At 47.3% G+C, this 23,878-nt stretch overlaps 1 pseudogene; it reads left to right on the plus strand.

Annotated features, from left to right (window-relative positions):
• The first annotated feature begins 331 nt into the window (after positions 1–331).
• Positions 332–1,731, plus strand: LOC132506353 (protein FAM161A-like; annotated as a pseudogene).
• The last annotated feature ends 22,147 nt before the right edge of the window (positions 1,732–23,878 follow it).

Below are 23,878 nucleotides of genomic sequence, written 5' to 3' on the forward strand. Positions count from 1 at the left end.
CTTAACTAGGGCTCCGTGTTGTTAAGCTGAATGACTATTCCTGCCTTTGTTGTTGTTGAGCCCTCTCTAGTGGTCATCCTCTGGCAGCGAGGGGATGTGAGGAAGGACAACCAGAGCGCATGAGACATGCTCCCAGCTCTCAGGCCCTTTGTATCAGACATGCGGCATCACAGAGAGACGGTCACCTGCTCCTGACTCTAGGGACGTAGGGTGGGGGAGGGCAGGCATTGGGGCAGTCCAGGAGTCGCGTTGGGGGCGGTCAACTCTCCCAAGGTGCGAGTCTGATCTGATAGGTTATTTAAATATTTTTACATCAAGAAAGTATTAGCTAATGACCTATGCTAAGGAGCTCATCAACAACATGTGGACAAACTTCTCTGTTGAAGATTATACTCAGTTTGAAGATGCCGACTTGCCAGCACTTGAAAAAAAAAAAAGCCAAAAGAATGGGTGCCGAAAATTACAGTACCTGAGCCTTTTCAAATGATGATTAGAGAGCAGAAGAAAAGAGAACATGAAATCTAAATCAGATATTGAAATGGCACGCAAACTGCTCAAAAAACAAGAAGAATCAGAGTGTAAGAAAAACTTCCGAGCCAACCCAGTTCCTGCGTTCGTGTTTCTCCCCCTTTATCATGATATAGTCAAGCAAAATGAAGAACGGAGGAGGTGTACGAAGGAGAAAAACGAAGAAGCTCTTTTGGCCTCGCAAAAGCCGTTTAAGTTTATTGCAAGGGAGGAACAGAAGCGAGCAATTTGGGAAAAGCAGCTGAAAGACTTTTTTAAGTCTAAAAAGAAAACAAACCGATTTAAAGCCAGACCTATACCTCGATCTACTTATGGTTCAACTATCAATGGCAAGTTAACAGAAGAAGAGCCTGTAGAAACATTAGGACGCAGCAGAGAACCCAAGACTTTTTAAAGAATTCATCCCCTCTGCCTTGTAGTCCAGCTTGCAGAAGTTATGCTACAAGGAAGCCCAAGTGTCCTGAACAGGCTGAAACGTCCAAGTGTAAACACAACATTAGGTGCCAGGCTGCTGATTCTGAAGACCGTCCTGAGAGATATCAAAAACATCATTCAGAACAGAAGCGTCCCAAACCCCTGACAGTCTGTGAACCATCTGACCTTCATGCAGCCTCACGTGCATCCACTAAAAGAGAGAAAATCTTGTCAGATATTGAAGCAGGTGAAGAAAATTTAAAAGAAACACGTTGGCCTTATCTGTCTCCAAGGTGTAGGTCACACGTAAGAAGTACAATTGCAAAGTCTGTGCCTTGTAGCTTCAACTCTCCCATGCCCACGGTGTCCTCCAGGGGAAGAGAACAAGCCACAAGAAAGAGTGAAAAGGAAAGGATGAGAGACTACCGATGAGAACTAGAAGAAAGAAAAGAAAAATTAAAAAACAGGCCGCTGCCGTTTGAAAGAGTTGCTCAGAAAAATGCAAGAATGACAGCAGAAAAGCATTATTCTAACACCTTAAAAGCGCTAGGAGTATCTGATGAGTTTGTTTCAGAGAAAGGCCAAAGTGGAAAAATATTTGAGTACTTCAGCCATCAGAAGATGAAAAGTTTCACTGAAGATAAAGAAAGCTTTAATGAAGAAGAAAAAATAGAAGAGAGAGAGAATGGGGAAGAAAATTATCTTACTGATACCAACAGCCAAGATTCGTGCAAGGAAACAGGTGAAGCTGATGAAGAGAGTGGAGAAGAGAACTGTGTTGACGAATAAAACTGAATCAGTCAGCAGCGTCTCCTCTCTGTGCCCCTGCTGTTGTTGGCAGCATCGGGGGTCAGGAGCTGCGCTTGTGGTGTTAAGGACATCTATGGGAATCCGTCTGATATGTGCAGGTCTCTTGAGCAAAGTCCTCATGTAGCCTGAAAAGGCCGAATCCAGCTGATGGGTGATTTGGTCAGTTGGAGTCAGGCTTTGTCTATTCAGTTTTTAAAATCACTACCTATGGTCTGTTTGCAACTTTGATCTTCTTTTATTTTTTTTTTTGAAGTACGTGGGCCTCTCACTATTGTGGCCTCTCCCGTTGCGGAGCACAGGCTCCGGACGCACAGGCTCAGCGGCCATGGCTCACGGGCCCAGCCGCTCCACGGCATGTGGGATCTTCCCGGACCGGGGCCTGAACCCGCGTCCCCTGCATTGGCAGGCGGACTCTCAACCACTGCGCCACCAGGGAAGCCCCCTTACTTCTATTTTTAAAAAGTGTTTGAGAATCACAGCTGTCACAAACTGATTAGGTATAAAAATATACATTATTTCATCATTTTGGGTGGAAAAAATTGCTTAGCATTGAGAGCAGAGGTGAGTATTGGCCTTTGGTGAATTGTTTGAAAAAAACGTTCTGCAAAGCATGAATCAATACATATTTTAAAATTGTAAAAAAAAAAAAAAAAAGGAATGTATTAGCACAGTGGTTGTTCAAGAAAGATTGACTGAGCACCTTGTGAGTGCCAGGCCCCGATCTAAGTGCTGGAGACAAAGCAGCGAACAAGACGCAGTCCCTGTGTGGCACGTACAGCCTAGCTCGGAGAGGAGACGTGGAAAAATAAATGAATACACAGACAATGAAATACACCATCTAATAGCAGGTAGAGAAGTGCTATGAAAAAAAGATGAAACAATTTAAGAGATAGAAGAATGAGATGGGGAAGAGGCAGGCGTTCTACGCAGGACAGGGAAAGCATCGCTGGGGAATGACATCCATTCCCCATTTATGACATTTATTTATCCAAATAAAGCAAGCCAGCCTTGGAGCCGGTTAAGGAAAGGGCTCTCCAGGCGGTGGAACCAGCAGCTGCAAAGGCCTGGAGGCAGGGCGATCCCTGTCCCGTTGGAGGAACGGCAAGCAGACCGAGTGTCGCTGGAGCTCAGTGGGTGATGGGCAGTGTGGCAGGAAATGAGGCCTGGGAGAGAAAGAGTTGGGGCCAGCTCAGGTATTTAAATGGAAGAGTGAGTGAAGAGGTATTTAAATGGTGATTTTGAACAGTAATCTTTAAAATCATTACCAATAGAGCCATTTCTGGGGCCGCCTTTCCAACCCCCAGTATGGTGTCTTCCTTTCTGGGCTCTGATACGTCTCTCTGGCCCCCTCCATCCATAACTAGCCCCCTGCCCCTCACCCCCAGCTCCTTCCACAATTCTCTCTCCCACACTGGCTGGCTTTGGCAGAGACTCAGACCTCCAGCTCAGCCTGGTCAGCAGGAAGTCACCCTCGGCTCTGATTCTGAGTAGAATCCTAACCCCCGGGGCTGGGTATTTCCTTTGGTCGGATGAATAAACTCAAGAGAAGGGGGCTGTAGAGACCACTGAGGGAAGAGATCAACGGGGTCTTGTGAGCAGGGCAGGGTGAAGGAGTCCCCCAAACTTCTCCACCAGAAAGAAATTGGGGTGATAAAGATGCCTCTTTGGGTTCCAAATCCACCATGTCTCTTCCCCCAGGACCTTCCTCCCTCCTTCAGGTCACCGGGACCCCGAGGCCAGGGGACATCTGGAGTCCATTAGAATGGCATCAATCCCACACGGGGATGTTTTGACTGGACCCTTGGATGGATTTCTTGTACATTAACAGTGTTTATTTTCCAATAAAGATTCTGAAGTCAAGATTGCTGCCCTGGCCTCTTCTAAGGGGGGGAGAGGAGCCGGAAAGCCTGCCCTGCTGACCCAAGGGTCCTTGGGTCTTCCAATGAGGATGGTGGAAGCTTCGAGATGTGGTATATCACCTTGTAGGTGGTCAGAACCCAAGACTGAGCCCAACCCTCTCATGATACGTAGTCTCTGTTGTAGCTATTCAGCGGTGCCCCTGCAACACAGTCACAGACAATACAGAAACCAATCAACAGGGCTGTGTGTCGATAAAACTTTATTTGTAAAAACAGAGGGGCCACAGTTTGCTGACCTCTGCCCTGTGGTATCCCTATGCTTCCCAAAAGATCTGGGGCACGGTATGTGATCAGTAAGTATTTGTGATCAATAAATATTTGCTGATTTGATGAATGAGTCTTGCTGTTCAGGAGCTGTGAGACCTTGAGCAAGTCACTGCCTCTTTCTGAGTCTCCATTTCCTCATTTGTAGAACAAAGAGGTTGTACCAGGTGAGTTGTGATAGTCTATGAGAGTAAACCCACGGTATTTCTGCATTATTTTCTTATCTTAAAAAAGTGTCGTGTGTGTGCGTGTTCTGCAGGGATTTATACATTTTCTTGGTGCCCTTCTTTGATCAACTTCCTATCACTATTTCTTTATCTAAAAGGTCTGGTCATAAATTACTGTGGGCCTCTGACCTTCACAGTTCACAAGGGGACAACTGAGCCACCTTCCTGGCCTCTGGTCTATCTTCCACAGCGATGTATTATCAGGACTTCTAGTCATAAGTGACAAACACGTAAGTGACTGAAGCATAAAGAAAATTTATTGGCTCATGAAACTAAAAAGGCCATGTATAATATGGCTTCTAGCACATTCCAGCATGAAACTGTGAGGAGTCTGAGATCTCTACATTCAAACCTGGCCTTCCAGACATATTTGTCAAGGTAGGAGGAAAAATAAAATGCTTAGCTTTGTTTATACCTTTTCCATATTAGGCATGGGGTATGTGGGCCTCCATTTATACTCTTGTCCTGGGGCCCACAGATGAGCTGAAACCGGATGAGCCGGCCCTTGGCCACTGAGGATGGCCCGAGAAAGGCTGCTCATGGCTCTGGCTGGGGGCCGGGCAGCAGGTGGCTTAGCAGCGCTCTCTAAAAAGGGACTCAAAAGAAAGTCTAAGTCTCGGGGTTATTGTGAGAAGCGAGTGAGATAACGTGTACAAGCGGGCTTTGAGAAATCCTATACAACGTCAGGAACTATTATTATTACTGGAAGTGATTAGAGGCGGACGTGGTTTCATCACCCTCCTGAGAGATGCTGCCTGAAACCCAGAGGATTCTGGGAAATGCCTGACCCAAGGTGAACAGAGAAGGACTGTGTGCAGACGGGAGATAAAGCAATGGGCTTAATGTGGCGGGAAATCTTAGGAGCTCCGTAAATATTTAGCTTGCCAACCAGATGTCAGCAGAGCTCTACCTGTGCTAGAAAGTTCTGGAAAATGCAAGCCGAGTGCCCTGGTATCTAGCCTGAACCTGTCAGAAAAGAAAGGGGTCTTCTCTTTGCTGTCCTGCTCCCCATCCCTGGGAAATCATGATCCAGATAAGAGGCTTGGAGCTGTGGGCAGAGGTATGTGGAGAATAGTGCAGACAGAGGAGAGAGGACAGATAGAGGTGGAGGAGGGGGGAGGAGAAGAGGAGAGAAGAGGGTGGCCAGAGGGAGCAGAGTGGAGATTCCTAGAACTTTAGAGCTGGAAGGGAGTCCACAGATCCTGCCCAACCCCCCAGGAAGTGGATGCTCAGAGAGGTCAAGCAGCCTGCCCAAGGTCACACAGCTCAGCATTGGCCTCCGAAAAGAAAGTCACCAAGGGAGAGTGGTCTGTGGCTCGTGAGAGATGGGGGTGGTAAGAAGACCGCAAAACTACTCCAAACAGACCCCCAGCCGCAGGGTCAGCCAACCTGGGGGTTGGGGTGGAGCGGTAAGGAACGAGGGCAGGAGCTAACAATTACGAAGCACCTGGTCCGTGCCAACCTCTACGCTGGGCCCTTTTCTTATTGATGGAGCGCTGTCCTTCAATTATTCTTGGTCCACAAACTCAGGTAATTTTTTGCTTTTTTTTATTAAGCAACTTGCCTTTGGTCTCCAGAGAACTGCAGGGAAAGCCAAACTCAGTCCTTCTTGGTGCACCCATCCAAGTCCTGTGCAAATATCCTGTGGTCTGGGATAGCTTGAGTCATGGAAGGCCATTCTTACCCATCCACAGTCCCCTCCTGATGAGGCGTCCTGTTCCCATACAGTCCCTTCGGGATAGGAAGCTCCAACCACTCACGTGAAGGTTAAGGTAAGATTAGGGCCTAAATTCCCCAGGTGGACTTCGCAGCCATCAGCTCTGAGGGGCAGAGGTCAAGGGCACAGACTCTGGAGCCAGGTCACCTGGGTTCAAATCATAGCTCTACCACTTATTAGCTGTGCAAACTTGGCAACTGGCTTAACCTCTCTGTGCCTCTCTATGAAATAGAGATAAAAAGTTATGGTGAGGGCTTCTCTGGTGGCGCAGTGGTTGAGAGTCCGCCTGCCAATGAAAAAAAAAAAAAGGTTATGGTGAGCAGTGAATGTGAATGAGTGAAACCATTTAAGGTACTTAGGATAAGGCCTGGCATAGAGTATGCACTCAGTAAATGGCAGCTCGTACTAGCAAATGCCCCTTTTCTCTTTCTTTTGCCTTGGCCTCAGAGGACTCTGTTCTCTCTCCTCATCCTCTGGGGTACTTAGCAATGGGCGGTGCCACTGGGCTGATATGGATAAGAATACAGAGCCACTGGGAGGACCTCATGGCATGAGGCACGTGGAGGGTTTAGCATGGCACTCCATTTTCATATTTATTATGATCACTGTTGTGATTCTGGTAACCTCCACAGCGGCACTCAGAAGCACCTGCCCCAGTACAGGAGAAAGTGCACAGCAGAAGTGCAGGGGTAACTGGGTATATGACACTGAATGGCTGGTGCAGAGGAGGTGGAAGAGGGTAGGTAGGGAGGGGTGGGAGGCAGGGAAGCGGGTGGGGGAGGGTCTAACTCTCCTGGCCTCCCAGAGTCCGGCCCTGCCTTTGCCAGCTACTTACTGGCCCTCCCTGAGGCCTTACCTCTTGCCAGACTGGACCCCCCAGCTGGCTTGCCTGGCCCCTGGTATCTCTCTGACCCTCTTCTCTCTACCCTCCCCTTGCACTGCTGCTTCTCACTTGACCAGATTGTCTATGACCTTGGCCAAAGCTCTCGAGCCAAACCAGATTCCAGGTCCTGGTGTTATTACACCCATTTGACAGGTCAGGAAACCCAGGCCCACACGAGGGGCCATGATTTGTCCTGGATCCCACAGTGAGGCAGGGGCAGGATGCAGACTCCAGTCTCCCACATCCCAAGCCCACATTGCTTGCCCTTTCTGGCAAGAGAGGCTGCCTGGGTGTTGCGTGAACGCCCAGAGTCCAGACCAGTGGGCCTCACTGATGACATTGCCCTTCAGAGAACGTCTGGCAATGTCTGGAGTGGTTTTGGTTGTCACACCCGGGGGACAGGGGCGCCCCTCCCCCTACAAAGAGTTATCCAGCCCCAAATGACTATAATGCCAAAGCTGAGAAACTCTGGTCTAGATGCACATGCAGCTTTGAACCTTGCACCTGTGATTTAACCCCAAGTTCCTCTAATGTAAAATGGTGATAATAACACCACCAAGCTTGTAGAATTTGGGAAGGGTTAAATGACCTAACGCATGTAATGAGCCAAACCTGGTGGTTGGTGGAAAGTGAGTTTACTCTAATAAATGGGGGTGCAGGGGTGGGGATGGAGGAACCGTGCAGCAGTGGGGTTGGCTCCTGACAGCGTCCCGTAAACTAAACTCCAGGACGTGCAAAGGAAGACCGCAATCTCCCAAACCAAACCCAAGGGGCACACTTGTGTCTAATAGAATTTTGAGTTCCTCCCCACCCCCTGCTGTCAGCATTTGAGAATTCGAGTGTTAATTTAAAAGGAGAAACTGCATTACCTGTTCACCAGGCAGATCTGAACTTCCATTTTAATTTGCCTTCATTATCTCTCTTTCTTATTAAGAACGGTAAATCTGTTTTGTGTTTTCATTATTCCATTAGCTGGAGGAAGCTCATCAGTAATGTGGGGGAACTGCCAACATAAATAGCACAATTTTCATGCAGGCGAGGCAATAATTGACTTAAATCGCTATTCTGTGGAGGCTGCAGCTCACAATTAGAGAAAGCGGCATGATTTAAAAACTAGTTACAATTGATTGGATTTCAGGGGAAACCAGGTTTGGAATGTGTTAATTGCATTCCGCCTAAACACCAGGTCTAAATGAAGCAGCCAGAGATTTAGGGAAATAACAAAATCTTCTCTAGAAATGGCCCCAAATTGCTTAATAGCATAGGAAAGATCTGATTAAGATAGGAGGCTAATGGCCTGCTGTATTTCGGGGTGACGGGCTGAATTCTTACCTTAAAAACTGCTCCAGAGAAGAAGTAACATACATCAGTCTGTTGTATGGCCTGGCTGAGTTTGGGGAGCAGATATCACTGGCACCTCCTTCCTGCTAGAACCTAAGTCTGACTATGTGCTACCTCTGCTCAAAGCCCACCAGTGGCTTTCATCTCATTCCAGGAAAAGCTTAGTCCTTACAACGGCATGCCAGACTCCATGTGATCCGTCCTGTAAACTTGCTGACCTCCTCTCTCACCAGGGTGACCAAGGTCCTTCACTGGCCCCTGCCTATGTCTCTACTCTCATCTTGTCTCTTACTGTTTTTCCTCCCACTCAGCCACCCAGAATTACTGAAAGATCCCTGATGGTCCCATGCTCTGCTGTGCCCCAGAACCTTTGCCTATGTCGTCCCTGCCTCACTCACCTGGTTAATTCCTAAACTGTACGCAGAGCTTACTTGGTTCATGCCCCTCTTCTCCTTAAAGTTCCTAGAAATTCAGAGAAAAAGAATTAGTGGAAAACTTGTTTTATGTGATTAGCTACCCAAGCACCCCCCAGGTTACTGGACCTTTCCTCTCATCCCCTCTACATACAGAAATGGGAACAGACATGTTTATATACAATGATTCTGCTTCCTGGTCACAGCTGATTGGTCCAAAGGTGGCCTTGGATCCAAACTGGACTAATCAGAGTTCTTCCCTGGGAATTTGGAATGTGACCTAAGGATTTGGAATGTGACATAAGGATTTCAATCTCAGCCTAGATGCATTTTTATGTCTTTCTCTTTTGCACCCTCTTTTTCTTTCTTTATCCTTTTGCTTAATTTCCTCTTTATACATAATTTTACATGGGTTAGTGTGCAGTTTTTAGTACAGTGCTTGGTTCCCTTGTTCCTATTTCCTCCCACTTTCACCTGCATCACCCCTGTAACCAAACATGAGGTTAACCCAGGTTAACACCCCTTAATGTATCATTTCAAAATACCCTGATTTGTCCTTATATTTTTATCTATGTTTATATTTATGTGATACATGCAAATATATGCAAGTGGTTGGGATTTTTTCCAACTATTCTTCGTTTTACAAAAATGGGGTCTGCACACTCTTTTCTGCACCTTGTTCTTTTTCTCTTATTTAAGGATATCTCATAGAAATCTGTCCAGGTCAACTGATGAAGCTCTTCATTCTTGCAAATGGAGGCATGTTGGTCTGGTTTGAGGATACACCATAAGGAATGGCTATTATTTTCTGAGTAGAAGCAGAGAAAGTGGATCTAAAGACAGAGAAGGAAGCAGGGACTCAGAGAGAAACAGCAAGACAGATGCCTTCCGCGTCTGGGCTGGCATAGACCCGACCTGCCACGAGCCTTCAGATCCGGGAGACCCCACAGCTTCTTTATGAGAAAGTGGCCCTGTCTGGGTTTAAGCCAACTCAGTGGGTATCAATTGGTTGTAACAGAGTCTTAACTAATGCAGGTGAATTAGGCCTGATGCTTTATGACTATTTGGGGCTCGTTTGTTCCTTGGGTGGTGAGAGTGGGATTAGCCAACTCCTCAGTTAATGACATGTTATCATAATTGGTCCAGACCAGTCCCAGCCCTTGACTGACTTGTTCATTTTTGTGTCTATTCACTTTTAGTCCATCCTCCACTTTCACCTCCTACCACTGTCAGCTGTCAGCTGTGCTTTTGTCTTTTATTCTGTATTGATTGTGCCTAAAATATGCAAGCATTGCTTTGTGGGTATGAATTTTAAAATTATATATGTGGCATTATGGGATCGACTACTTTCCCTCTTTTCGTTCGTTTTGTTTTTCACCCCAGGCTCAGAACGCTGGATCAGTCATCCTCCTCAGCTCGTCACATTATCATGCTTGATTATGCAAGGTCCAGGTCATGTTCTAGAAATCCATTTAGTGCCTCTCATCTCCACTCCCCACTCCCTTTCCTCCCTTTAGCATGTTTGAATGTACCCTGTTTGTATGCGTGATTTTGCAAAACATGTGTGATTGCTTCGTGTGCATCTATTTCCAACTTCTGTAAACGGTATTGCAGCGTGATTTCAGACCTCCCTGTGCTGCTGTATACACATCTGCTCACGGGCCCAGCCGCTCCGCGGCATGTGGGATCCTCCCAGACCGGGGCACGAACCCGCGTCCCCTGCATCGGCAGGCAGACGCTCAACCACTGCGCCACCAGGGAAGCCCCCATCTTAACCATTTTTAAGCATACAGTTCAGTGGCATTAAGTACATCACATTATTGCCCTACCATCACCATCTCCAGAACCCTCTTTATTTGGTAAAACTGAAACTGAATTCCCTGGTGGTCCAGTGGTTAGAACTCCGCACTTCCACTGCAAGGGGACACGGGTTCGATCCCTGGTTGGGGAACAAAGATACAGCAAGTTGCACGGCACAGCCAAAAAAAACCAACAACCCTGGAACTCTATCCCATTAAACAATAACTCCCCAGCTGCTCCCTGGCACCTACCCTTCTACTTCCTGTCTCTATGAGTTTGATAGATCTAGGTACCTCCTATAAATGGAATCATACAGCATTTAATTTTTTGTGACTGGTTTATTTCACTTAGCATAATGTCCTCGAGGTTCATCCGTGTTGTAGCCTGTGTCCGAATTCCCTTCCTCTTTAAGGCTGAGTAACATTCCATGGTAGGTCTAGACCACATTTTGTTTATCCATTCATCTGTCAATGGATGCTTAAAAGTCTTAACTCTTTTTATGTATAAAGCACAGCTATACCTACAGCACATAAACTCATATAGTATATATAGTATCCCTGTGGTATTAAAATTTCATGGGGGTGGGCACTTAGGAAAAATGCCCCAAAAGTCTCCTTAGGGAATAATAATGACTATTGACATTTGGACCAGATAATTCTCTGATGTGGATGACTGTCCTATGCATTGTAGGATGTTTAGCAGCGTCCCTGGCCTCTACCCATTAGATGCCAGTAGCAGCCCCCTGCCCACAATTATCAGAGCCAAAAACATCTCCAGACATTGCCACGTGTCCCCTAGGGTACAAGACTGTCCTGGTTGAGGATCCCTGCTCTGGGCTTTCGCCATGGGGCAGGTTGCCCTGTCCGAGAGCATGTACACACTTACGTTCTCGGAGTGCCGCCACGTGGCTCTCCGAGTGACCATCCTGCGGCCAGCAGAGCCGAGCGTCGCTGTTGGGGAGAAAGCTTTGCAGAGGAGCCTGGCCAAGGCGTATGGTGGCCCCGAGGCTGGAGGGCAGAAGCCTCATCAAGTTGGGCACAAAAAGCCCGGACTTCTTGGCACAGAGTCCCTGTGGCCTCTGGGTCACCTTTCCCAGCCGTGTGACCAGGGCCGGCCAGGGCCCTCTTCCTGTTCCTGGGTGTCAGGCTCCAGAGGGCGCCTTGAATGGACAAAGCTCAGGTGTTTCCTTCTAACAATACCCGCCACTCCTCACCAGCCACTTTCTCACCCTTTCTGAGCACACCTGCCCTTCCACACCCCCAGGCCTTTGTAAATATACATTCATTCCTTTAACCAACAAGTATTTATTAAGCACCTCTTAGGTGCCAAGTACGGTGCTCAGCTCTGAGATATGATCGTGAATAAGACCGGCCAGCTCCCCACCCCAGCCCCACCCAAGAGATTTCAGAAGCCTGTCGGTGCTCGGAAGGCTGCACCCCATCCAACTTGGGCAGTCAGGGAAGGAATTCTAGAGAAGGGACGTTGAACCTGACATCTCTGGTGTGAGTCCAACCTGCTTCCACACCCTCTGAATAACGGCGACAATTATAACGACAATGGTGTCACCCTTGGTTGACTACTTACCATCTGCTGCCACTTCTTTTTCCACCTTCCAGTGGGTCCCTGCTCGCTGGAGGAGAAGCCAGGGTCCTTGGCGACTTCTAAAGTCGTACGTCATCTGCCGCTGACCTCGAGTTTCTCCTAACTCATCTTCTAGCACTTTCTTTTCAGTCACTCTGCTCTTTCAAAAAATCACTTGCTGATCTTTCGAACACGTGAAGCATACTTCTGCTGCAGCGTCTCTGCACGTACGTTTCAGGTCGCCCCTTTCCTCACCTCCATCAGGTGAGGTGCTCAATCGTCACCTTCTTGTCATTCTATCCACCATCATAATCCTTCTTGCCAATTCCTGTCTGGGAGCACTGCTTTCTGCTCAACCCTCTCTATCATATCCCATGTTTTATGTATTTATGTGTGTATCTTGTCTGTTGGTCTCTCCCTGTAGAGATTAGATTCCAGAAGAGCCGGGATTTACGGATCACGTTCCCTGATGTACTCCCAGCATTTGCCACAAAGCCTGGCACCTAGTAAGTGCTCAGGAAATGTGTCTAATCAATGAATTGCATGTCCTCTTCACAAAGGCCCTAGGAGTTCAATCAATACTTCTTAAAATTTAACATGCATACAAATCACTTGGAGATCTTGTGAAAACACTGATTCTGGATCGGTGGGTCTGGGCTGGGGTCCAAGGTCCTGCATTTCTTCAGACTCCCAGGCAGTGCTCTGCTGCTGGTCCTCTGCCACATTGTGAGCATCGAGGACTCAGCTACGATGACCAGCATCTATGCTACAGATGAGTAAAACCAGCTCAGAGAGGTTAATTACATCGCTAAAGGCACCCAGCTTTGAGAGGTAGGCTGGGTTTGAAGTCTGTCTGACTCCCAGATGTTAATGGATCACCCTATCATACTGCAGACCCCAAGGTGGAAAAGTGTCCCCCAGGTGCTTGCAAAACTGAACTTTCCCTGAACACTGCACGTGAGAATATTGTGGGTACCAACTCAGGACCAGCACAGTGAGGCCTGTCACGTGGTGTGACCCCCAGCCTGACCTGGGATACTTTGCTCTCTCTCCATGCTCTCTGTAAGCTCTCACTTGTGTTGGGATTTGGGGTGTATGCGTGTGTGTGTGTGTGTGTGTGTTGGGAACCTTCCAGAGAACTTTCTTGGCTTATTGATCATGAAGGGAGCTCTCTGCAGGCCTAAACTTGCACTTGCTTGAGTGGAAGCTGGTAAACTTGATAAGCAAATTGGGGAGGAGGGGGGAACTTGCAGCATCATCTCATCAGAAGGTCAAGGGCCCTGATCTTCTCCCTTTTACTGGTTCCCAGAGCTCCATCGGAAACCCCAGAGAGGAAGGCAAAGGTGACCTCTAGTGCAGAGCCTTCTGATGCTTTCGTGCTGTCTAAACTCAATATCATAGAGACTTTTCAATGAGACGCTCTCACATTCTCTCTCAGCTCTTACCGCCGGCTGATTCCCGAGGCCGCTGATTCCCAAATCTAACTAGCTTCACCCACGATCAAAGCACCGTCTCTCTCGTTCGGTCAGATCTGTACCACAGCCCGCCTCCCGCCCTGGGACCCACCCCAGCCGCGAACTCCTGGGCCATCACTGCTTTTCCATTCCCTCCAACATCGACGCCAGCCGAGCTCTTCCCCCAAACCCGAGAACAGGATCCTGGTTCTGGTTTCTCTCACGAGCAGGCCCGTAGTTAAAGGCAGGTGAAGTCTGGAAGATTTGAGAGGTCATAAACTCAATGCCTAACGGAGCCGGGCAGGTAATGTAAATAGCAAAGGTGGGTTAGGTGGGAGGGTGGTCCTGGGAGAGCTCGGGTCAAGCTTCTAAAAAGGCAGCGGAGGCCACAGCTCCACGTGAGGGGAAGCCCTGTGTGGCCAGATCTAAACTTCTGTGTGAACACATACTCACAGGAGCTCTCCCGATGTTTAAAGTTTGCAGGGGTCAAGTCAGCAGGCGTGACACCCAAGTTCAACCCACGAGGCCCACCAGTTTGCAGTCTGGGCTTAGAAAGCTGAGGATATGGAAGCTAAGAGAGATCTGTGTCAGTCAGGGTCTGAGGAAGAAATGGGGACATAATTAAAGAGGGTCCTTTGAAGGGAGGTTTCTATTTATTATACAAAGCTGGGCAGGGTGGAGGGAAACCGGAAGGCATAGTGCCCCTGACATAGGGGTTCTCTTGTCACCCAGAGGCCTGGAGACATGAGGGGAAGAGAAGGGACGGGAACCTGGTTGGAGAGCCGTGTGCAGAGGCCACTTCCCAGGGCCATGACCTTGGGTAGGCGGAGGCAGAGTAGAGCTCCTGACCTCACTCTCACGTCTCCCTCCCACCCTGCTAAGCCTCCCTGTTGGCCAAATCCAACCGGATCCCACCCAGCTGTGGGAGCCCATTGGCAGAATCCATGCAGGTGGGCCTCTTGGGCAGAGAGTAGGGTGGACCAAGGTGACGTCATCTTAAGACCCCATGTCATGGTCACACCTGGCAATTACCATAGCCAAGGCCATGCCCTTTGACCAGAGGAATAGAGGCCTCTGTGTCAATGTCACCTCTCGGCATTTCTGTATCATCTAGGCTTGTGTTGCCAGCCTATTCTTGACCTTCAGATGCGGCCCATTCTGTGTCTTCCCAGCTGCCACCTTGGATCCTTTTGACCTGGACTCTGATTTTTAAGGTGCTACAGAAATAGAAATGAGCTTTGATGTCCAACATCCCGAGTTCAAACATTGGCTCTGCTGCTTACCAGCTGTGTGATGCTAAGTGAATCAGCCAGCTTCTCTGAGCCTCAATCTGACTTCTGTAATGATGCTAAGGGAAGAGAAGGACCCCTTCCTTACTGGTCATTAAAGGCTTAGAGATGATGGTCAGATGGTACTAGTACAGTGCCTGCAACTTCACAGGAACTCAGTCAATTTAGATGCTATTATTTTTAACATTACTATTACTCCTCTTTATTTGCTCCAATGTATATCTTGGTTAATCTCATCTCTCTGTGACCTATACTTCCACCTGGCTCCTCCCCAGTGCTCAGGTTGCCTTTCCTTCCAATTCATCCTGGGCTCCTTTCTCCCTGGAATGCCCTCCCAACTAGAGGGCATGGTTCCGAGCTGCAATCTCGAATCCCACTTCTAGGACAAAATTTTCTTTCTTGCAATTACTCACTTAGTCAGATTACTGACATCAATTCTCTCACTTGCAGAAATCTCCCTGATTTTGACACAAGGAAAGAATCTGAAATCCAGCAAGAGTATAGTACGTGAAGCTGTTCATTTCTGTGTTATTCATCATTCTGAAAAATTAGAAACAGTCGCAATGTACAGGCATATGGGATGGGCTGAGCAGGATACAGGATGAGGGCATATCTTGGTGGCAGACTATTTAGCCTTTAGAGGTAATATTCATGAAGTGTTTGTAATAACACAGAAAATGAATGCAATATAATGAAGTGAAAAAGCATAATTTGAAATTGGAGTTGTATGTGAGGGAGCTGCATGTGCGCCCATTATACGCAAGTAAAGTCACCTATATTCTCTTAAAAAGGGGTCTCTTTCTGCTTTGCAAATAAGTTCATATGTATCTTATCTTTTTTAGATTCTACATATAAGCAATATCGTATGATATTTGTCTTTCTCTGTCTGGCTTACTTCACTTAGTATGATAATCTCTAGGTCCATCCATGTTGCTGCAAATGGCATTATTTCATCCTTTTTTATGGCTGAGTAATATTCCATTGTATAAATACACCACACCTTCTTTATCCATTCATCTGTCAATGGACATTTAGGTTGCTTCCACGTCTTGGCTATTGTAATAGTGCTGCCATCAGCATTGGGGTGCATGTATCAGAAAGAGACTCACAGAAATAGAAAACAAACTTTTGGTTACCAAGGGAAAGCGGGGGAGGGATAAACTAGGGGGTTGAGATTAACATATATACACTACTTCATATAAAATAACCAACGAGGACCTACTGTATAGCACAGGGAACTATATGCAATATTCTGTAATAACCTGGAAAGAATATGAAAAAGAGTATATATATACATATACACACACATATAGATAACTGAATCACTGTGTTGTATACCTGAAACTAACACAATACTCTAAATCAACTATACTTCAATAAATAAATAAATAAAAAGGAAAGAGAAAAAACTTATTTAAAGAGTGCAGGCAATTCCTCTAATTTAAGGACAATTTGCCATTAACTGAGTGTGGAGTGAGAGGTGAAACTCTGGGGGGACAGCTTTCGGTCCCATTTCTCCTGAGAGCATCTCCCCCTGAATTAGCATCACAGTCTGGCAGCTCAAGATATGTAATTTCCAGGCAACATGCGTTTTAAAAGCAAGCCAGCTACTCCCTGTGTAGACAAAACCATTTGGGAGCAATTTAGCAGGTTTCATGGGAATTTTTGCAGTTTCTCTCCAGAGGCATTTTTCTTGATAACCTAACCCCTGTGTACAGGATGACTCCGCTGCAGAAATGAAAACAAAAGCCAATATATACCAAAAAAATTTAAGCAAGTACACCAAAATACTATCAGTGGTTGACTATGAAGGAGAAGTGTGGGTGATTTTTTTTCTACCTCCTTCTTTCATTCATTGACAAATATTTACTGAGCATCTACTGAGTGCCAGACGCTATTCTATGCACTGAAAAAAAAACAGTGCATAAAAAATTGCAAAAATCCTTGATGGGTAGAGACAGTCAATGGACACCTAAGTTAAGTAAAATATAGAGCAGGTTGGGGCTTGGCACGTGCTTGGGAGAGCCAAACAGAGCCAGACAGGGGGACAGGAAGTGCTAGGTTTGGGGTGGGGGGTTTGAATTCAGGTAGGGTGATGAGAAGCCTCATTGAGAAGGTGACAGCTGATGGGGAGGAGAGGAGGGAGTGAGGATATTTGGGGAAAGAAGGTTCCAGGTAGAAAGAGCAGCAAGTGCTCTCATGTGTAAAAACCTGCCAGGGGCCAGTGGGACTGGAGCAGAGAGCATCAAAGCTCATTTCTTGGACCTTTGCACTTGCAGTTACCTCTGTGTGCGATGCCTTCTCCAATTGCCCTCCTCTGGCCTTCTCCTTCTCAGTCTTGAATTTAAAAAATCAAGTGGCTTGCTGCACTTCCTATGTTCTCTCTAATGAGAGTATAGAACTTGTACCATGGAAATAAAAGCCCTTTATTATCTTTACAGGAAGTGAAAAAGAGAGAGGGAGGGAGAGAGGGAGGGAAGACACCTCTTTTCTGGCCCACGGACAGCTGATGGTTTTCTCTTCCTGATCAGTTCTGCATCTGCACGGTGGACCACTTGCCGCGAGACTTGAGCATCCCTTCGAGTCGGCCCTTCCCTGGGTTATCACGTGGTCAGTGTGGGAGATGCCTCCAGTCTCAGGACTGCGGGCTGCACCCCCTCCTTCTCTCACTCCGTCGCCAGGAGGAGCAGCAGAGACGAATGTGAGCACCTCACACCCTCCAAGGGCACCTGGGGGTGATGCCAGCCCTGGGAAGAAATCACCAATAAAGATTTAAGGTGCTGAGCTTCCCTGGTGGTGCAGTGGTTGAGAGTCCACCTGCCGATGCAAGGGACACGGGTTCGTGCCCCGGTCCGGGAAGATCCCACATGCCGCGGAGCGGCTGGGCCCGTGAGCCACGGCTGCTGAGCCTGCGCGTCCGGAGCCTGTGCTCCGCAACGGGAGAGGCCACAACAGTGAGAGGCCCGCGTACCGCAAAAAAAAAAAAAAAAAAAAAGATCTAAGGTGCTGATAAAGAAGGGTTAATCCGTAAACTTCACCCGAAGGGAAGAAAAATTGTTTTCAATTACTGGTAGCAGAAAACAAAATAGTGGGAAATCACAAATGACAATCTTTTTAAAGCAGCCCTGGGGCCACTTCCAGCTGACCCTGTGCATTATCCTGGCAGGGAAATTTTTTACTCTGCTGCTCCCTCCCGTGTCCTTAATAGCGTAAAATAAAAAGATTTTAGATAAGATTTCATTCTGTGAATCAGTTGGCAAACCACATGAGGCTTCCTGGGGCATTCTGGCCTCAACCTGATGGAAATTATTATTTTTTAAATGAGAAGATCGATACTGAATTGGATCCCATAGCAGAAAGCACATACAAAGGATTTCATTTCAACTGGAAATCTCTGGCTTCTTCTGTGCTTTGCTTAACCCAGTACCGGCCAGTGTCTCAAGCAAAGGATGGGAAACAAAATTCAAAATCCTTGTCATCGCTGCACAGCCAGGAAGTTCTGGCCTCTCACTAGTTTTCCACATTGGCCTCTGTTCTGTTCCTTAAACCGAACTAGGGCAACCCTTGGACCTTTGCACTTGCAGTTACCTCTGTGTGCAATGCTTTCACCAATTGCCCTCCTCTGGCTTTCTCCTTCTCAGTCTTGAATTTCAAAAATCTTCAACTTCAAAAATCACCTACTCAGGGAAGCTGGACTTAACCACAACCTTCTCCCATTGTTCACCCTCTCAGGTCCTTCATGATGTATCACCAACCATAATTACATTAAAATTTGTTAAATGTTTCTGCTACTTCTGCAGAGTTGGGGCACATAAATGTACAGCCGTCCCTCAGTATCCTGGGAGGGCTGGGAGTGGGGGAGTGTGGATTTGGTTCCAGGACCCGCTGTGGATACCAAAATCCCCAGATGCTCAAGTCCCATAGTGAGCCCTCCAGATCCACGGTTTCGCATCCGCGGATTCAACCAACCTTGGATCCGGTATTAAGTTTGCTATCGGCGGTTGGTTGAATCTGCGAATGTGGAACCGTAGATACCGAGGGCTGACTGTATTAGTTAATTTCAGTCTCCACTTTAGTGGTGGTCGGTTGTTCTCATCAAGAATTTACTCTCCACAGGTGATCCCCTATCAAGGAACCAGAGACCACACTCCAGAGGCGATGACTTTGATCAATACCAGAGACTTTGCTAATTGACACCATGAATGTTAGACGTAAGTGGTCATTGGTGAAAGTCGTGTTTGATGATTAGCGAAGTGGATGTTAGAATGTGTGCTCTTCAGTGACTTCAGTGCTACTCAAGGTAAGCGGATTGGAGAAAATATTTTACAGTAGCTCCCTGAGCTTGTATGAACAGGGTTTAAGAATCCAGGGCTGTGCTGATACAATAGCTACAAGCCACACTGTGACTATTTCAATTTCATTGCGAACTAACCGAAGTTTAAACAAAATTGAAAATTCAGTTCAGTTCAGTTACACCAGCTGAATTTCAAGCGCTCAGCCATGTGGCTGGGGACTAGTGTATTGGACAGCACAGAATAGAAGATTCCTTTGCTGCAGAGAGTACTATTGGACAGAGTTGATCTAGGGGGTGGTACCCTTTACCATACTAAGTCTGATCCCTAAATGGCTTTGGTTCTGACCCCCATGGATGTTAGACAAACCTGCTGCTGCAATATTGTTGCCTTTGCCCCCGTGAGCCTTTTGTGCAAAGCATTTTCTGAACCTCAAAAAGGACAAGGATCCGGCAGTCCATTAAGCTTCCAGACTGGCTTGTACGACTATTTTCTGCTGCCTGTTAATACACAATAATTTGTGTAAACTGGCTGTGGTCTGAGATTTACTTTTATCAAAACCTGGATGCCAGTTGCCAGCTGCTCCATTTATTCTTGTATTCATTCAGTAAAGATTTATTGAACATCTACTATGTGCCAGACACCTTTCTGGGTGTTGGAGACATGGCAGAGAACCATACAGTTAAGTCCTTGCTCTCATGCAGATTACATTTTTGGTACTGCAGGGGTGGTATAGACAACAAGGAAACCTACAAATGAATATCCTCTTGTCAGCTGGCGATAAGCATCTTGAAGACGGGCAGCCTGATGACGTAGGAGCTGGGTTGGCAGGGCAGGGGTGGAGAGAGTATTTAGTGGAGCACATAGGACACTATAGCAAAATCGCTGTCCTTGATGCTGGATTTCCTCCACTTAAAGGCTCCCTGCTGTCCCCTGGACTCCCAGGCTCCCAGACATCCACTCTGGAAGGAAAGTGGAAGTTCCTTTCCCCTGAACTCTACCACTAACTTGCTGTTACCTTAGCAAGGTCACTGGCCCTCCTTGGGTCCCCCTGAGTTTCCCAGTCTGTAAATTGAAGGCGTTAGACCTGCTGACTTTCAAACTGTGAGCTGAGACCCATTGAATGAGTCACACGATCAAGTTGGGGGTTGTGACCATCATTTAAAAAAAGGAAATAGAAAATAGCAGAGTGTGAATAGCAGAGCATGGAGAAGGATGAGTATAGTTTCCTATAACTTTCGTGTGCCCATGTGCTGGAGCAGGTACTGGGTCACCATGTAAATTTTAGCTCTTGTTGTGGGCCGCCGTCAAAGAATTTGCAAAGTTCTGCACTAGATCACCTCTCCTGGCCTTCTGATTCTAGCAGACTACGAATCCAGCGTTCTTAACCCAGGGGACCAGACAATTTAACAACATGCTCACGAGCAGAGTGGAAATTGAATCGGGGAGTGTGTTCTGAGCAGACATCGCCTACACTTTTATTACTCCCAATATGCAAAAATCACATTAAGGCTGCATTTAAAAACCAGGAATATTGCAGGAGGCTTGGTATTTCCTGGGGATCTGTTCCTGCACTTCCACCCACCACGGTCTGAAACTCTGAAATCCCTCTCTCGGGGGTACAGCCTCTCAGCCTCCCTTCCTCTCATGCTTTCTCTCCAGATGCGTTCTTTCCATTGTCCTAATTCATTCATTCACTCACTCACACACTCATTCATTCGGCCACTGAACTCCCGTTTCTTGAGTGCTGCTACGGGCCACACACCGTTTTAGGTGCTGGCGATTCAGGTGGGGAACAGAACGATGAGATCCCATTCTCATGGGGTTTATGGTTGGGTTTGGTGGCGGGTGTGGCCGGTGGAGGGTGAGACAGACAATAATCAGGACAGCAAATCAACGACGCCCTTCAGGAGCTATGATAGAAATCAACAAGATGATGGAGGCAAGGGTGACAGGAGGGGAGGGGAGGCCACTTCTGACAGGGTGACCAGGGAAGACCTCCTTAGGGAGATGATATTTGACTTGAGACTTGAATGACCAGACGGAGTCAGGGGAGAGGGACAGTGCAACAGAGAGAGGGGACACAGGGTGCAAAGGCCGTGAAGCAACCCCCACTTCTCCCACCTGGCTCCCTGACTTCCCGGTAGCTTTGTACCGACTTCATCTGCCTTTCTGCCTAGACTAGATCCATGGTGAGTCATTTGAAAGATGGAACTCAATGGCCCTGATCCCTCTCCATCCCACGGCCTTTGGGACTCTTAATATATGTTATCTTGTTAATCCTCTCAATGACCCTGGGAGGCAGCTCTTATTTATCCCCATTTTCCAGATGTAGAAACTGAGGCTCAGAGAAGACATTTGATTTGCCCAAGATTATACAGTTTATATGGTGGTGGAACTGGGGTGGAAGCCAATTCAGCCTGATTTAGAAGCCCATAGAATAGGTTTCAGCTGGAACCTAGTTGCTGGTTGACAAATCCTTAGTTTCCTCTTATTGAACCCCTGTGCCTGTTGGGTTTATCTCCTTTGCCTGTTCTGATCAATTCCTCGTGGTTGCTGGAAGCTCACTGTTGACAAGAAATGGGAAGCTGCCCCTGAGTGCAACATTCATTCACTCAAGAAAGATTTGTTAGGCCCCTACTGTGTGCCAGGCCCTGTTTTAAGCATTGAGTGTTCCCTGGCAAACAAAACAGTCCTCGTGGAGCTGGCATTCCAACGAAAAGACATAAACAATAAATTAAATTAATAGGGAAATCAAAATCTATGTTAGAAGGTAAGAAATGCAGCAAGCATGGAAAGGGGAATGCTTGTAGTTGTAGATAAAATAGTTAAACCCGATTCTTCCCATGGCCAGCTCCTCCTCAGCCTTTGAATCCCAGCTCAAGGATCACCTCCTCCAGAAAGCCTTCCTTGACTGCCTAACGTTGTCTGCTGCCTTCCCACACCATCTGCCTCCCCCAGTTTTATTTTCTTGCCCTTATCTGACACAATCTATGTATTTGTTTATCATGTGTGCTTACCCCCGTTAGAATGGAGACCCAGTGCCTAACCTGTGCCTGGCACGTAGTATGCGCTCAATAAAAATATGCGGAAGGAAGGGAAGAGCTCTCAGACGAGGAGGAAACAGAGGCTCAGAGAGATGTTGTGATTCGTGTGGTCATACAGCCAATAGGCAGAGGAGCCAACTCAGCTGTGAACTTCAAGCTGTCTCAGTGACTTGAGGACAGAGGCGCTAAGGCGCTCGGCCTCGTCTGGTACACACGGGGTCTCCAAAGTGCACGCTTGGACTCGGCCTAGACCTCGGAAGCCCAGCAGATCCCAGCGCGGGGCTCAGGCTGATGATTCAGCTGCCTGTAATCCCACTTCCCTGCGTCCAGAGAAATGGTTAAGCCCATTTGAGAAGGGCTTAATGGTCCTTGCTAATCAGCAAACCAAGGAGTCGGCCCTCCTGGCCTCAGCCCTAGCGGGAGGCCCAGCCAAGAGCACAGGGAACCGAGGCATCTCTGCAGACAGACTGGCTGGAGGGCCTGGAACATCACAGATGGCTGGGCTCTGCCCCAGAGCTTAGAGTTCACTGGGGCCCAAGAACTCACCTTGCCAACAGGGGCCCCGGTTGATGCTAAAGCTGCCGTCTCGGGACCCGACTTGGAGCAACACTGGCCTGGAGGATGGATGAATTGAGGCAGGGCCTGTTCCCGAGCACAGGGGAGAGAACCGGGCAGGCTCAGGCGAGGCCCGGCCCGGATGCCTCGGCTATTTTTGCTGGGTCCCTCCTCTGGTGGCACTTTCTTGTTTCTTTACCATGAACAGCACCAACTGCCCTCCAGGGCTGGGAACCACTCCCTCTGGGGCCACTTGGGTTCCTGCTGATTCAAGGGAGTTTGAGACACATAAGGCTGCTAAGAAGGTCTCGTGGAGGACAAGCATCCTTGGTGGCCCAGCAGAGCCTCGTTCCTCCACAGAGGTGCAGCTTCTAGCAGGCCCCTAGCCTGGAATTGTCTCTGGAGCTGGGCCCTTTCGCAGATGGTCGCCATCCTTGGAAGAAGAAGAGAGGTGGGTCATGGGAGACAGGGTCACATACGGTGGTTAAGTTGATCCTTAAGCCTAAAAGATAGAGTTCAAAGAATCCCGATGCTCTCACTTCCTGGTTGTGTGACCTTAGGAAGGTTACTTTATCTCTATGAGCCTCAGTTTCTTCATCTGTAAAGAAGGGCAATAAGAGCTATTTTCTGTGTTAATCATCCTGTTATAATAAGAGCTATTTTCTGTGTTAATCATCCTGTTATAGAGCATCTACTCTGGGGCAGGCAGGGTGCTGGGCACACGGCACTGAGCAAGACAGACAAATATAGCTGCCCTTGAAATCCCACTTTCTAGTGGGAGAGAGGGCAATTTTTAAAAAGAATTAAAGTATAATATTACGATGTAAGGAGGAGAAAAATGCTATGAATGTGGGAAACACTAAAGGACAAACAGCCCATTTTCTTCAAGAGAAAAAAACAAGCACACACAAAAAAGAAGGGGGAACCTGTAGATTAAAAGATTTAAGGGGCAGATTAGCCATTCACAATATTTGTACTTTTTTGAATACTCCTTTGAACAAATAAACTGTAAAACTAATTTAGACTATCAGGAATATTTGAACACTGGATTTTTGGTGACACTACGGAATTATTCGTAATGTTCGAAGTCATGTTGATGGTCTCGAGGTGATATTTTTAAAAATTCTCATTTTGGTGATATTTACAAAATGTTTATGGGTGAAATGACATGATGTCTGTGGTTTGCTTCAAAATCACCCAGTGGGGTAGGTGAGGTGGGCCATCAATGAAGGCAGCTGGACCAGGAGTTGGGGCTCAGAGGTGGGTATGTGGGGTCGATCTTACTGTTCTCTCTACTTTGCTTGGGTTTATAAGAAAATGTTTACAGAGAAAGAAAAGTCCTGC

This window comes from Lagenorhynchus albirostris, chromosome 15 (genome assembly GCF_949774975.1).
Source record: "Lagenorhynchus albirostris chromosome 15, mLagAlb1.1, whole genome shotgun sequence".
Classification (NCBI taxonomy): Eukaryota; Metazoa; Chordata; class Mammalia; order Artiodactyla; family Delphinidae; genus Lagenorhynchus; species Lagenorhynchus albirostris.